General features: G+C 42.1%; 1 protein-coding gene across 3 annotated transcripts in view; it reads right to left on the bottom strand.

The window, feature by feature from the left end:
* Window positions 1-14,850, bottom strand: part of rassf4a (Ras association domain family member 4a) — a 170,932-nt gene that overhangs the window by 92,917 nt on the left and 63,165 nt on the right. The gene's annotated exons all lie outside the window — the stretch shown is intronic.

Genomic DNA, 14,850 nt, shown 5'->3' with positions numbered 1-14,850 from the left:
TCAGTTTTAGTTCTCAACCATTTGAATGTAACTTCTTCACATTATTCGGTCACTACTTCTGAGGCTGAAATTCTAGTCCATTAATTTTAGTGGAGTCGCAGCTGTGAATACACACTGAAGTACAGTTTACTCAATTTTTGTTCCCCACTACCCCCCCCCAGTAAACCAACATATTAACTTTGGTCTCTCAATGCTACACTAGTTTCCTTGAGTTATACTTTCCACCATGAACTCAAACTTGAACCAATCTACAGAGTGGGAAAATATACCTCCATTTTGTTTTTGGAGCCTTAAGTTCACTTTTCTACTGCAGTTTTTCCCCTAGTCATGTGTGAGTCCAGCAGCACATGGACTGAATTATTTTCTTCCTCGCATAATCTGTGGCTCTAGCCACAGAGACCATGCTTGAGCAATGAGTCTCCAGTGTTGGCTTTTATTTGGTTGTACAATAATGACCTACAGAAAATGAATGGCCAACTGCATGGTGCCACGCCAACATTGTCCATCCTAGCATTACACAATCAGTAACTATTTAATGCAACTCCTGGCCTCAACATTTCCCAGAGTAAAGGACCTCTTCACCTGGCAAGAGAGGAAGATGGGCTCTTATTCCAAACCCTCAGTGATGCTGGTCTGTAACCAGCAGAATCTTTTACAATGGGATTCCATGGGGGAGCAATGTAATACCATGAGGCTCATCCACACACAAACTCTTAAAGTGCAGGTGAAACTCCCCATGTCTGCGTGGGTTTCCTCCGGGTGCTCTGGTTTCCTCCCACATTCCAAAGACGTACGGGTTAGGAAACTGTGGGCATGCTATGTTGGTGCCGGAAGCGTGGCAACACTTGTGGGCTGCCCCTGGAACACTCTACGCAAAAAGATGCATTTCATTGTGTGTTTTGATGTACATGTGACTAATAAAGATATCTTAGATCTGAAAGTGCAGGAAGCAGGCTCCCAGTTCCCAGTATGATCTCCACAAGGGCCACAGGTTTATTGGTAGACTGAAATGAGAACTACTGGAGATAGCAAATCTCCCCGTCACTTGAAAATACTCAACAATAAAATACGAGTGTTCTGACAAAATGTCATTGAGCTGAGCCATTAACTGTTTCTCCCTTCACAGATGCTGCCTGACCGGCTGTGCAGCCCCAACATTTTCTGTTTTTATTTCAGATTTCTAGTATTTGCAGTTTTTTGCTTTTTATATACAATAGATTTCACATGATTACACTAACATATCCTGAATATGAAATAACTGCAAAAGGCATGAGCTACCACTGAGGGCAGCAGTGAGAGCTTTGCAAAACTGCTGAGAGAGCACCTTGTACCTTGCAGGTGAACTATCAAGAGTTAATCCGAATCATTTATCCTCCACTCCCTAAATGTTTCAATAAAAATACCAATGTGATCAATAGTGACATCTTCTGTGACAACAGCATGGAACACGAATCCCTCTGCACCTCTCTCTGGCCTCCCATCTTATTGACAACCACACTCTCAATGATTTGTCTTCCACTGTCTAATTCAACAGCACTGACCTCACCAAGTTCTAATCTGCCTTAGCCACGCACCTTCCCTTAGAGACTTTCTTCTATCTGGTGTAGGTAAGGATACGTCTTTCGGTCCCCTCTTTTTCCTCATCCACTTGAAGGCATTTGATAAAAACACGTTCCGCTGCTGGTCACAGGATCACAGCATTCAGCTCTGGTCTGCCAACATCTCCACAAGCTCTAAGCCCTCAGGCTTTGCCCAACATCCACAATTTCCAATTAAGCTGTGTGTGATCTGAAACCATCACCTCTTGACCCTGGGGTATTTTATAGTTTCATGATTTATAAAAGCTGATGTTTGCAGAATGCCCACAGCATCACAACCTACTCCCTTTCTCAACGACCAACTCTGTGGAGACCTGGAGATGACACAAAGTTGGGAACCCACGCCAACAATGGCATTAAGGATCACATTTTAATGCCAACCTGCCCCTGCCTCCACATCAGGAGCACACAGATCGGTGTTCAGTGCTCACAACTGGCAAATGGGCCATCTGAAAGGAAAAGGTCATAGTGGTCATGGTGAAACACTTTGAGACCATGTCATCCAACCTTTGCTCAAGGTACTGAGGACATTATTTAAGAAAGGCAGCATAGACGAGCCAGGGAACTACAAGCCCAATGAGACTGACATCAGTGGTGAGTAGGTTACTGGAGGGGATTCTGAGGGACAGGATCTATCAACATTTGGATCAGCAAAGTCTAATTAGGGATGGCTTTGTGCATGGGAGATTATGTCTGACAAATCTCTTAGTTTTTCAAAGAGATAACCAAGAGGATAGATGAGGGCAGGGCAGTGGACGTTGTCTATATGGACTTTAGCAAAGCCTTTGACAAGGTCCTGCATGGCAGGCTAGTCTGGAAGGTTAGATTGCATGGGATCCAGGGAGAGATAGCTGATTGGATTCATAATTAGCTCTGAGGTAGGAAGCAGAGGGTGATGGTTGAAGGTTGTTTAATCAGACTGGAGGCCTGTGACGAGTGGTGTGCCACAGGGGTTGGTGCGTCACAGAGGTTGATGCTGGGACCTTTGTTGTTATAAACAACTTGGATATGAATGTACAAGGCATGGTTAGTAAGTTTGTGGATGATACTAAAATAGGTGGTGTTGTAGACAATGAAGGAGGTTATCAAAAATTACAGGGGGCTCTTGAGCAGCTGGGTAAGTGGGCAGAAGATTGGCAAATGGCTTTCAATTCAGATAAATGTGAAGTGTTGCATTTTGGGAAGTCAGACAAGGGTAGGACTTTCACAGTGAATGGTCAGGACCTGGAGAGTGTTGTAGAACAGAGCGACCCAGGAGTGCAAATACATAGTTAACTGAAAGTGGCTTTACAGATAGACAGGGTGGTGAAAAAGGCATTTGGGACATTGACTTTCATCAGTCAAGGCAGTGAGTAGGAGTTGGGACGTTATGTTGCAGTTGGTGAGACTGCACTTCGAGTATTGTGTACACTTTGGGTCACTCTGTTAAAGGAAAGACATCACTAAACTGGAAAGAGTGCAGGGAATATTTATGAGGATGCTGCCACAACTAAATGGACTGAGTTATAGGGAGAGGTTGGGCAGGCTAGGACATTATTCCTTGAAATGTAGGAGACTGAGGGGTGACCTTATAGAAGTGTATAAAATCATGAGGGGTAAAGATAGGGGGAACATACACAGTCTTTTTCCCAGATAAGGGAAACTCAAACCTAGAGGGTATGGGCTTAAGGTGGAGGTGAAAGATTTAACAGAGCCCTGAGGGGCAATTTTTTCACACAGAGGGTGGTGCATATATGGACAAAGGAAACAGTTGAGGCAGGTAAAATAACAACATTCAAAAGACATTTGGATAAGTACATGGATAGGAGGGGTTTAGAGGGATATGGGCCAAGTGCAGCCAAATGGGACCAGCACCATTGTTGGCATGGACAAGTTGGGCCAAAGGGCCTGTTTCCGTGCTGTATTGCTCCATCACTCTATACTGTTTCAGGAGAGATTAGCTTGCAACAGACTTACAAAAAATAACCAAGGCATTTGATGTAATTTCATCGGTTTGGTAAAGGACAGCCGCATATTTCCTCACATTGGTGATGCTGAACTGACACAGAACCTGCCAGTTTCCACTGCATCACTGGGTGGATCATTTCTTCCCTTGTGAATGGTCACGAGATCTCCACTCACCATGTGCCATCTCGTCTAACTTGTGATTCTGTGCTTATCTGCAATTATCTCACAGATTTATCAAAATCATTTTTGCCATCATCTACAGTTTAAAGTGCAGAGGATATTTCCTAAGACACAGCAGGGCAATCTTTGACATGACCACAGTGACCGCACTCTCTACAGGCACACTGTCGGCAGACTGGGTTCAGTAAAACGAGAGTTGCTGGGATTTGGAACTCCACTGACAGCTGTCGAGGCTGTGGTCAACCGGCAATCACCGAAGCGAGACTATTTCTGTCAGTTATGGGTTTTAAGGGAAATGACACCACACAAGATACAAGTTACTTGTGCTGGAAACTTATCACATAGAGATGCAGAAGGAGAATGCTCAGCCCGTTGGGTTCATGCTAGCTCCTGGGATGCACTCCCATTGGTCCATTCCCCTTTTCTTCCATTCTCTCTCGCCCTGTAATTTACTTTCTCTCACACATGCCCATCAATTCCTTCTTTATGCCATTTTATACAGAACATAGAACAGTACAGTGCAGGACAGGCTATTCAGCCTAACGTTGTCCAAAATTAATTAAACCAATGACTCCTAATTAATCTAATCCCTTTTCCCCGCACGTTGACCATATCCCTCCCTTCTCTGCACATTCATGTGCCTATCTAAGAGGCTCTTAAACACTCTTATGTTACCTGTATCTAACTACCACCCCTGGCAGTGCATTCCAGGCACCCACCATTCTGTGTAAATAAAACTTGCCTTGCGCATCTCCTTTGTACTTTCCTCCTCTCATTTTAATACATGCCCTCTAGTACTAGACATCTCAGTCCTGGGAAAAAGACATTGGCTCTCTACTCTATCTATGCCTTGCATAACTTTATAACCTTCGAACAAATCTCCCCTCAGCCTCTGCTGCTCTAGAGAAAACAGCCCCAGCTTGTCCACCCTCTCCTCCAAACCAGGCAACATCCTGATAAATCTCCTCTGCACCCTCTCCAAAGCCTCCACATCCTCCCTATAATGAGGTGACCAGAATTGAACACAATACTCTAAATGTTGCTTAACCAGAGTTTTATAAAGCTGTAACATAACTTCCTGACTCTTGAACTCAATGCCTCAACTAAAGAAGGCAAGCCTTTACCACCTTATCAACCTGTGAGGCCACTTTCAGGGAGTCATGTACCTGGACCCCATTATCCCTCTGTTCATCAACACCATTATGGACCCTGCCACTAACTGTGCACTCTCCCTTTATGCTGGATCTCCCAAAGTGCAGCACCTCAGACTTGCCTGGATTAAGCTCCATCTGCCACTTCTCCACCCATATATGCAACTGATCTATATCCCACTGTATCCTTTGGCAACCTCCTATGCAATCCACAATGCCCACCAATCTTTGTGTTGTCTGTAGACTTACTCACCCACCCTATCATATTTTCATCCAAATCACTTGTATATACAACAAACAACAGAGGTCCCAGTACAGATCCCTAAGGAACAATACTAGTCACAGAGCTCCATCCACCACCACCTTCTATCTTCTATGAGCAAGCCAATTTTGGATCCAATCAGACAAGTCACCATGGATCCCATGCATCCTGGATCAGCCTACCCTGTGGGACCTTGTCCAATGCCTTAGTAAAATCCACGCAGACAACATCCACTGCTCTACCTTTATCAATCACCTTCGTCACCTCCTTGAAACACTCAACCAGATTTGTCAGATGTGACTTGTCCACAAAACCATGCTGACTGTCCCTAATTAGACCATGTTTCTCCAAATGCTCAAAAATCCTATCCCTAATAGTCCTCTCCCTAATAGTTTCCCTCCCACTGACATGAAACTCTCTGGTCTATAGCTTCCAGGATTATCCCTATTTCCCTTCCTGAACAAAGGAACATTAGCTACCCACCAGTCCTCCAGCACCACACCTGTGCCTAGTGAAGATACAAAGATCTTGGTTAAAGCCCCAGCAATTTCTTGCCTCTCTCAATAACCTGGGGTATATCCCATTAGGCCCTGGGGACTTATCCACCTTAATATTTTTCAAGAGACCCAATACTACCCCTTTCCTAATTACATAAGAGATAATTTACAGCAGCCAATTAATTGAGCAGCACATCTTCGTGATGTGGGAGGAAACCAGAGCATCTGGAGGAGAGCTACAGGGAGAGCAGGCAAACTCCATATAGACAAGGTCTGAGGTCAGGCTTGAACTGGAGTCCCTGGATCTGAGAGGCAGCAGCACTACCTGCTGCACTACCATTCAGCTTGAAGGGCTGAATGGGGAACTCCCACTCACTTGTCTCAATGCTATTTGTCCTGGTGGCACTCAGAAAACTCAGCTGCCAAATCAAAATAGTTACTCCAAATCAAAACTACCCTGAACAACAGGGTGGCATCAAGACATTAACATCTTTTAAAAAGAGAGCAGAGGTAGAAAATTAGTGAGATAAAGGATACATTAATATTTTATATTCTTTAACAGCTGCTTGAGTTAACTCCAAGTAGAAAGTCTTCACTGCTGGCCAGAGTGAAGTAAAAATTCCAAGATTTCATCATTTGTGGTTATACAGGAAAGCACATGACTCAGCTTCACATCTGGAGGCATAAATAGAGAGCAGGGAGCAGGGAGAGCCACAGAGCACAACTGCGAGCTGTAGCAGTGAAAGCATCTAGTCTGTTCCGCATTACACCCGGGGACTGCTGCAAGCTTGGAATAGGAACACGTGCAGCAATTAAAAAGGGAAACTGACCATCGATTGCCGACAAACTTATCACAGTAAGTTCATTTTTTATTCCAGTTCTATTGGAATCGTTCACTGCATGACAACAGCCTAATACTGAACAAAGCTTTCTTGAGGAGTGGTAATTAGTTATTGCAATTAACTAATTTGAAAAGTGGCTGACTGCTCTGAGTAGCCATCGAGACATATCCATTATACTATATGTAGAAATCAAAGAACGTTGTAATTCATCCAGTATTTACAGTTTCTAAAGAACTTGGAAATCTTACTAAGTTTTTAAATTTCTCTTTTCTTGTGTCTCAGGACAGCAGAACCCCCGACAAGGAACAGAAAATGAACAGCAAATTCCAGGCAGCAACTCTCTTGGCTTTTGCATTTGCCTGCATGTACTTCCCCACAGGTCAGTCATGGTTACCGGTCCAGTTAATTGAAACCAGATGAATGCTGCTCTGTTCCTTTCTTTGATGATTGTAAAATATTCACATGGAATCTGTCTTTTGCAGGGAATGCCACCTATGTGCCTAGGTGCTTCTGCTATAACTTGGTGAATAAGGTGCGCCTCCAAAATGTGACAGATTATCTGATCATTTCCAAGGATGCTCACTGCTCATCTACTCAAATTATGTGAGTAAAACTATAAAAGACAAAGAGTCCTCACTTCTAAGGGATGAGATGGAATTTTATATTTTATGGAATCTATAAAAAGTTTAAAAATTGCTTTTTTATGGTGTTAGGAAACAAACACATTTAATTGGCAATGAACAAGTTGAAGAAAATAATGGAAAGACAAGTTTCTCCTGATTAAATTTTGTTTATAAGGTTTTCTGTAAATTCCTCCTAATGAGGCTCAGAAGTGCATTTACTGCAGAAATGCACAACTGCTTCCTCCAGCCACATTACTGACTGCATTAGCTGTCAAGGCATCTTCTGTGCTTCCTGCAAGTTACAGGTCCACAGCCCATGTTTCCGAGTAATTGAAAATCCAGCTCGTGCACCTGCAGCTTCATCTCAAGGGCTCCAGACCAGGAGATGGCCAGATAACAACTGCATTAAAATAACCTGGCTGAGAGAAGTTCAAATGAAGCAGGAAATGAACATTTTAGCTTTTATGTTTGACTTCCTCTGCAGAGGAAGTTTGACAATTAGCAATTATTGCTTCTAGACCAGTTAAAAATAACTTATCTCGATACCCGAATGGGTTCATCATTCTCAACAGCAGTGATGCATTATTAAGATGCAAAGACAATGGAACTAACATTTCAATTCCTCCTCTTCTAGACTTGTAGTGAACTCAAAGGATGTGGAAATTGAAGTGTGCCTTAATCCAAACTCACATCAAGGGAGAAACCTGATTACATGTTGGGAACGGTAAGCTCAATACTACAGAGAGATGTTCTACTCTTTGAACTGGTCGCTAGCATTGAATTACATTACTGAATTCAAATAATGGATGATTGTTATTATTTTTGGGTCATGGGGAAGAGGGAGTGGCTTTAATTAACTAGGAATGGACTGCAGAAATGCTAATATTGCAAATAGAAAAGAGGAACTTTGAATTACAGTAATATGATAGTGCAACATTTGATAGTTGTACAATGACTGTCAAATCAACATATGGTTACCAACATTTATAAAATGAGCTTTAATGCAAAATATAGTGCTGATTGACAGTAATGATAGAACACACACTCACAGCCAGACCATCAGTCTACATCTGGTTTGCCCTGGAGCGATTCTCTAGTTCCAGGAGTAGTGTGGAATTGGAACCCATTAGATTAAATTGCCAAGTAGTTATCAGTTCCAGATTTTGCTGCATACCAGATCAGATATATTCTGTTACCAGCAGCAGGACTAACACTGTTTATAACAGCAGACCAGTTGCAGTATGCAGGATGAAGAATGAGTACATTAACGGGCTTGAACAAGAATATACTGAGGGGCCAGAACATTCAGTCCCCAAAAAACATCAATTATGTATTTCTCTTGGTAGACTTTTATAGATAAGGTCAGAAAGTGGTTTTGAGAATTTTGCTCGTGTTCATGCAACTACTTGATGCTTGAAATGAGTACAATATTAATAAAGTACTCTCCATTCAGCATTTGCCCTCTGTAAAAACAGAATTATACTCAAGTACAGACAAATCACATAGTTGATTAAAGCACTTTCTAAAGGGCTCCACTAATAAAGAAAATATTCACTCCAGTATGTGCCAGATGAAATATAATCCTGTTCCCTTATCTCAAATGTTGTCCACTTACCTACCTAAGCGTTACTTGTAATAGAGTAACAATTACATGCAAAATTATAAAGAGCAATCAGCTCACTAATGTGTTCTGAATATGGTGTTAAATCAACAGACCATCAAAGGAATGTGTCTGAGACAGTGACGGGGAACATTAAATGGAATTGATATTTGGATGGTTACAAGGCAGCAGATTAATATTACTATGACTTGTAATCACATTCATGCTGTAAACTTCAATAAGAACTGGAGATTTCTTGACGGCAGATGTTACAAAGCATAATTACTTATTGTTCCATTATTTCAAGATACATAAGTCATTCTGATAGGCCCTGACAATAAACATTCAGGATTTTAAAGTATTAGACAAATGAGGATTGGATGCTAAACTGTACTGAAGATGCTTTATATTGAACATGTACACCATTTTATTTCCTACAGAATTGGCCACAACCTTGAAAGGAAGAAGGAATGTCTTCAAGTTCCGAGACGAAAAAATTAAGAAAACAAGACCTAAAAGAATCACTGAACCACGATGTTATTCAAGATAATGAAAAAAAGACACAAAACCATTGAATCTAACTTTCCTTATAGATCCTTATAATTTGTAATGTGCGGTGGCTACTTCCAGGCTCAAAAGGTTACTAATATTTAAGAGTTATGTACCAAGAACCTGTCTTCTGCCTTCTTTAAATCTATTATTACATACTGATGTTCACTTCCAGGCTGTGATGTGTGAAACAAAGATGAATGCAATGGTGCAAACTATTTATTTCTATTTTATAATTAAAATCTATGCTGCCTATTATTAAATTAGCACCTCCATGTTAATGTGCTGATTATTTTCTTTCAGTGTCCACTATTGTCCAGGACACTGTGTGTAAAAATGGATGATCAACAAAATGTAATTCCAAGGGGCTTGTCTTAAAGATTTCACAAATGATCTGACTGAAAATATTTGTGCAATGGTTTACATTGCTGAACCAATTAATCGTAGACCGATTGAAACTGGTTAGTGTTTACATGAATTTAAACTGCAGTGCATTCTTAGCAATGTACTTTAAAAGTATTATCTAGAATTTTTTAATTTATGTACTGTTTGATATTAAGCACAGAGATATTTATGTAGTCTTTCTAATTGCCGTTGTAGAACAGAATATTTGATAAATTGAAACATATTGTCAAACTTGTTTGTATGGATCATGAATTTTCTAATAAAATTTTAAAAAACTAGAAAAATTACATTTTCACATTCATTATTTAAAAGCCAAAAACCTTTTGCTTCATTCCACAGTGTTTAGTTTGGCTGGCTTCCTCAGTAAAGTTTATCACTTAATTCAAGACAACTTAAGCTAATCAATCCGGAAAGCCAGAGATAATCATTATTTCAAAAAAAAGTGGAAAAACTGAGATGCTGGAAATCTAAAGTAAAAACAGAAAATGCTGGAAGTACTCAGCAGGTCAGGCTGCACCTGTGGGAAAAGAAAGAGAGCTAATGTTTCAGGTCAAAGATCTGACAGAGGTTCTGTTTCTCTGACCACAGATGTGTCAGGACCTGCTGAGTGTTTCTAGCACTTTCTGTGATTTTTATTTCAGTGCATTTATTTGAGCTAAATTCAGCAACAATATTTGCAAATGTCACTTCTAGGGGAATAAAGCATCCCAAGACACTGCTCTTAGACCAATGGATAGTGAACCAAAGATCTTCTACACACACCAAAGACTGCAGCTGCTGGAATCTGGAGCAACAAACAATCTGCTGGAGGAACTCAGTGGGTCGAGCAGCATCTGTGGGGGTGGGGGTGGGGGCGGGAGGAAGAATTGTCGACATTTTGGGTTGAGACCCTGCATCAGAACCTGATCTACAGGCAGAGATACAGAATACGATGGGAAAGAGGAAGCTGCAAAGATTTTAACTATTTTGTTTCTGTCTTCACTGTAGCAGACATTAAAAATGTTCTGGAAACAGTGGGGACTAAGAGTCTATTGGGAAATGTAAAACATAAAGAGATTCAGATGAAGGGACTTGACCCGAAATATTGACCACCTATTCCTCTCACAGATGCTGTCTGACCCACTGAGTTCCTCCAGCAGCTTGTTTTTTTTGCTCCAGATTCCAGCATCTGCAGCCTCTTGTGTTGCTGAAGAAGTTAGTCTTTGAAAGAACTAGCATTGGAAAATTAGTGGGACTGAGATCTGAAATGGCTACAGCCAATGGGGACTGCAGTGGCTTTGATCTTCCAGAATTCCACAGATTTTGGAATAGTTCCCATAGATCAGAGGATGGAAGACACAATATTACAATTCAGGAAACAACGAACTATAAACTACATCTGACCCCCTGCTGCACTGCTGGCTCCAGAGGCTGATGCACTTATTTATTCATTCATTGTTCGGGATCAGGCTTTCAGTGCTGTGCAATTTAAAATCAGTATGTTCCCCCCAGAGTGAAATGTGATCTGAACCATGTCTGTGTCCTTCACCACAGATTCACTGGCCTGGGCATCAGTCACCCTTGTGCCCTACTACCTCTTCCACACAGGATGGCAGAATTCCTGTTGGAGGGCAGCTTGGACCATGTTATCCTGGGGGTGTTCAGCGCTGGGCTCTCTTGAGACATCAGGTTCTGACCAGCACCTCTCTGGGCTGACACCTAGGAGTGTTGGAGGGATTAAGACACCTGCTGCGATCAAGGATCTGGGCCACTGGACCTGCACCGCTCTGGGGCCACTGGACCTGCACCGCCCTGGCTCTTCACCACACCAGTAAACCGTTTACCTTTATCCTTAGTCACAGCAGGTGCCCCAACCCTCCAACACCCCAGGGTGTCAGCAGTCCGCTGCGCATTCTCACACACCCGAATGGGTGCATTAGACTTTCTGACATCCATAACTGCTTCATTCACAAATGTTGGCTCTAACGTTAATGATTTACTTCACATATTTCTAAAAGTCTGCTACCCACGGGCCAAATATTCAGCTTTCACCAAACCAGTTGACCCATTCCACTGCCTGGCTATAAACACTGCCCCAGGGGAGCACTGTTACAGGGCTCATGAAATGTGCATCATAACTGTGGTCTGCCAAAAGACAACAAAGTAAAATGTTAAATTAATTAAACTGTTGCTTAAATTAACCAGAAACAAAATATCTTGAATATTTGCTTCTCAACATTGAATACATGTTAGGTTATGCAACGATTCCGCAATTAAACATTTAATGAATGGTTTCTGTTCAATTTCAACAAACTGCACCAAGGGCAAGTATTAGGATTGGCAGGTTCATGTATTTATCAGGTACGCCTCACTGAAAAGGTGCAATTTAAGCGTTTGGACACAATGAGATACAATTGGAGTTTCCCAATAGTTGTTGCTGAGACAAAGGCACAGAGTACCGCATGGCAAAAAAAAACTAATCACAGCAGGTTCAGGTGACTTTGCAGTCATTAAACAGGCACAGCAGGTAGTGCTGCTGCTGCACTGATCCTGACCTCGGGTGCTGTCTGTGTGGAGTTTGCACATTCTCCCTGTGACCGTATGGGTTTCCCCTGGGTGCTCCAGCTTCCTCCCACATCCCATAGACGTGCAGGTCAGTTAATTGTCCACTGTAAATTACCCCTCGTGTAGGGGGATGTCAGTGGAGATGTTGGGGGGTGGGTGGTTGGTTGAGTTAATGGGCAAGTGAGAGAATAGTTTATAGGGAAATAAATGATGGGAATGGTTTGAGAGCTGGCATTGACTTGATGGGTGGAATGGCCTCCTTCTACGTCATAAGATAATGTGACATTTTCAAAGTTTGTGGTATTAGTGTTGGGCACTCAACATATTTACCAAAAACTAAAAGCTTAACCTTAATACCCGGCAAGACCCATGTATCCTCCAATGTGAAGGGTTGGCAGAGTCAGATTCATGGGCACATGATGTTCTACACGGGGTGGATGTCAGACTGACAGCTGTACCACACACACAGAGCGGGACAATGACCCAGGACTGCTAGGCTCACATGACTCCTATCAGCAACTTGCTCTTCCTTCAGCAGCAGAGACCACAGAAGTTCCTCTCCCATCATACGCTAGACTGCACACACTAATCACAAGGTGCCCAACAAGTCCAGACACAGCTGTGCTTGGCTTGGTTTCAAAGCAAAGACGGGAATTTTTTTATGAATATAAAGAAAATGCAACAAGTTGAGATATATCATTGGTTCCTGAACATCTAACAATTTTGTACTTTTATTACTAGTTTAGGAAACAAGTTCCTTCATCAATGCATCAGCTGATCTTAATTCCAAACTTCTTGCCCTCTTGCTGAGGGACAGGGCCACATCGAGGGCTACAGGTCAAGTACTAGAATGTGGGATTCATATGAATGGGTGCCCACTGGTCAGTGTGGACATAGTGGGCCGAATGGCCTGTTTCCGTGCTGTATCTCAAACACACCCAAGCGCACCCCCCTGTGCACGCATGCGCGCACACACACATGCATACCTGCACGTGCACCTGTGCACACACCCGCACAAAGTTAATATGCGTGAGTGAGCTTTACTATTCCTACTAATGGATGCTGTGGCTGTGATCAGTGAAGCCAGGAGAGGGAACCAATTAAATGGACATTTCCAAACCAAACTTTAATGTGATAATCACCAGCTTTGCTCTCTGGTGGATATCTCCATCCTATAGGGCATTTAGTTTCTTGGCCTGGAACACCAGTCGTCGGTTCACGTGAACTCATAGGTGGAAATTTCAGTCTGGTGCCTGCAGGGCCCTTCTTATTCTCATGCAATAATTGTGATGAATCATTCAGTGCTGATAGGCACATGTTACCTAATCCCCAAAAACAACAGTTGACAACTGACTCACAAGGACATTACATCAAAAGAAGGAAACAGGAGTGGACCATTCAGCATGTGTCTGCTCCACTGTTCGAGAAGATTAGATCCTCAGTGTCACTTTCCTGCACTAACCCATAACCCTCAATTCCCTCTATATCAAGAATCTATCAGTTTCTGCCTTGAATATGCTCAGCAACTGAGGCTCTACAGACCTATGACATTGAATAAATCAGAAAGCTGAAGGACTGAGAATGTCTCAGAGTTCAGCAAAAGAGGACCAAGGCATTGAAATGAAAGAGAAAATAGAATAGCCGGCAAAATATAAAAACTGACTGTGAACTCTTCCGTCCATCTATAAAAAAGAAATGATTAGTAAAGATCACTGTGTGTCCATCACAGACTTTGGCAAATAGAAACATTGGAGATTGGGAGAGTGAGGAAATGGCAGTGAAATCAGACAAATATTTTGTGCCTGTCTTCACGGAAGGGACACAGAAACACTTCTGGAAATAATGGGTCTGAAATAAACGGAGAAATTCACAACAGTGAATGAAGCAGTTAAAAATTAATAGGACCAAAAGGTGATAATTTCATATTATGTTCATCATATTTTCCTTGCAACAGAGAAGGAGGCCTTTCAGCCCACCGAGTCTATTGAACAGTTCCCCAGTACAATAAGGTGGACTCCTGACCTCACAATCTACCTCGTTATGACCTTGCACCTTATTGTCTGCCTGTGCTGCACTTTCTCTGTAACTGCAACACTTTATTCTGCATTCTGTTGTTGTTTTCTCTTGCACTACCTCAATGTATTGTTGTAATGAAATATCTGCATGCAAGACAAATTTGTCACTGTACCTCAGTACATGTGACCAAAATAAACCAATTTACCAATTTATACATGGAGCAAAGCATCTGTACTCTTGTACTCAAATCTTCCTGCAGTAAAGGCCAACCTATGTGTCTTCCTAATTTCCAGATTCAGCAGGCAATTAGCTTTCAGAGATTTGTGTACAAGGACTGCCACATGGAAAGTCTTCCAAAAAATCTAAAGCATCACAACTGATTCACCTTTATCTATCCTCAACCTCAAAAACCCAACATGTTTACCAAACATGACCTCCCTTTCATGTTTTCTCTGCCCAATCCCATTATTGTTTTCCAAGTGGCCTGTATCACATTGTCTACAGTTCCTGTTTTAGATCTCCTGCCTTTCCTAAATAGCAGGTTTATACTCCCTACCTTCCAACATGTGGGAACTGTGAAAGAATCTGTGGAAGTTTGGAAGATAACCAGAGCATCTGCTACCTCCACTGCTACTT

The sequence above is a fragment of the Pristis pectinata genome, chromosome 30 (assembly GCF_009764475.1).
Source record: "Pristis pectinata isolate sPriPec2 chromosome 30, sPriPec2.1.pri, whole genome shotgun sequence".
NCBI classification, from domain to species: Eukaryota; Metazoa; Chordata; class Chondrichthyes; order Rhinopristiformes; family Pristidae; genus Pristis; species Pristis pectinata.
This window is presented reverse-complemented; position numbering and strand designations above follow the sequence as displayed.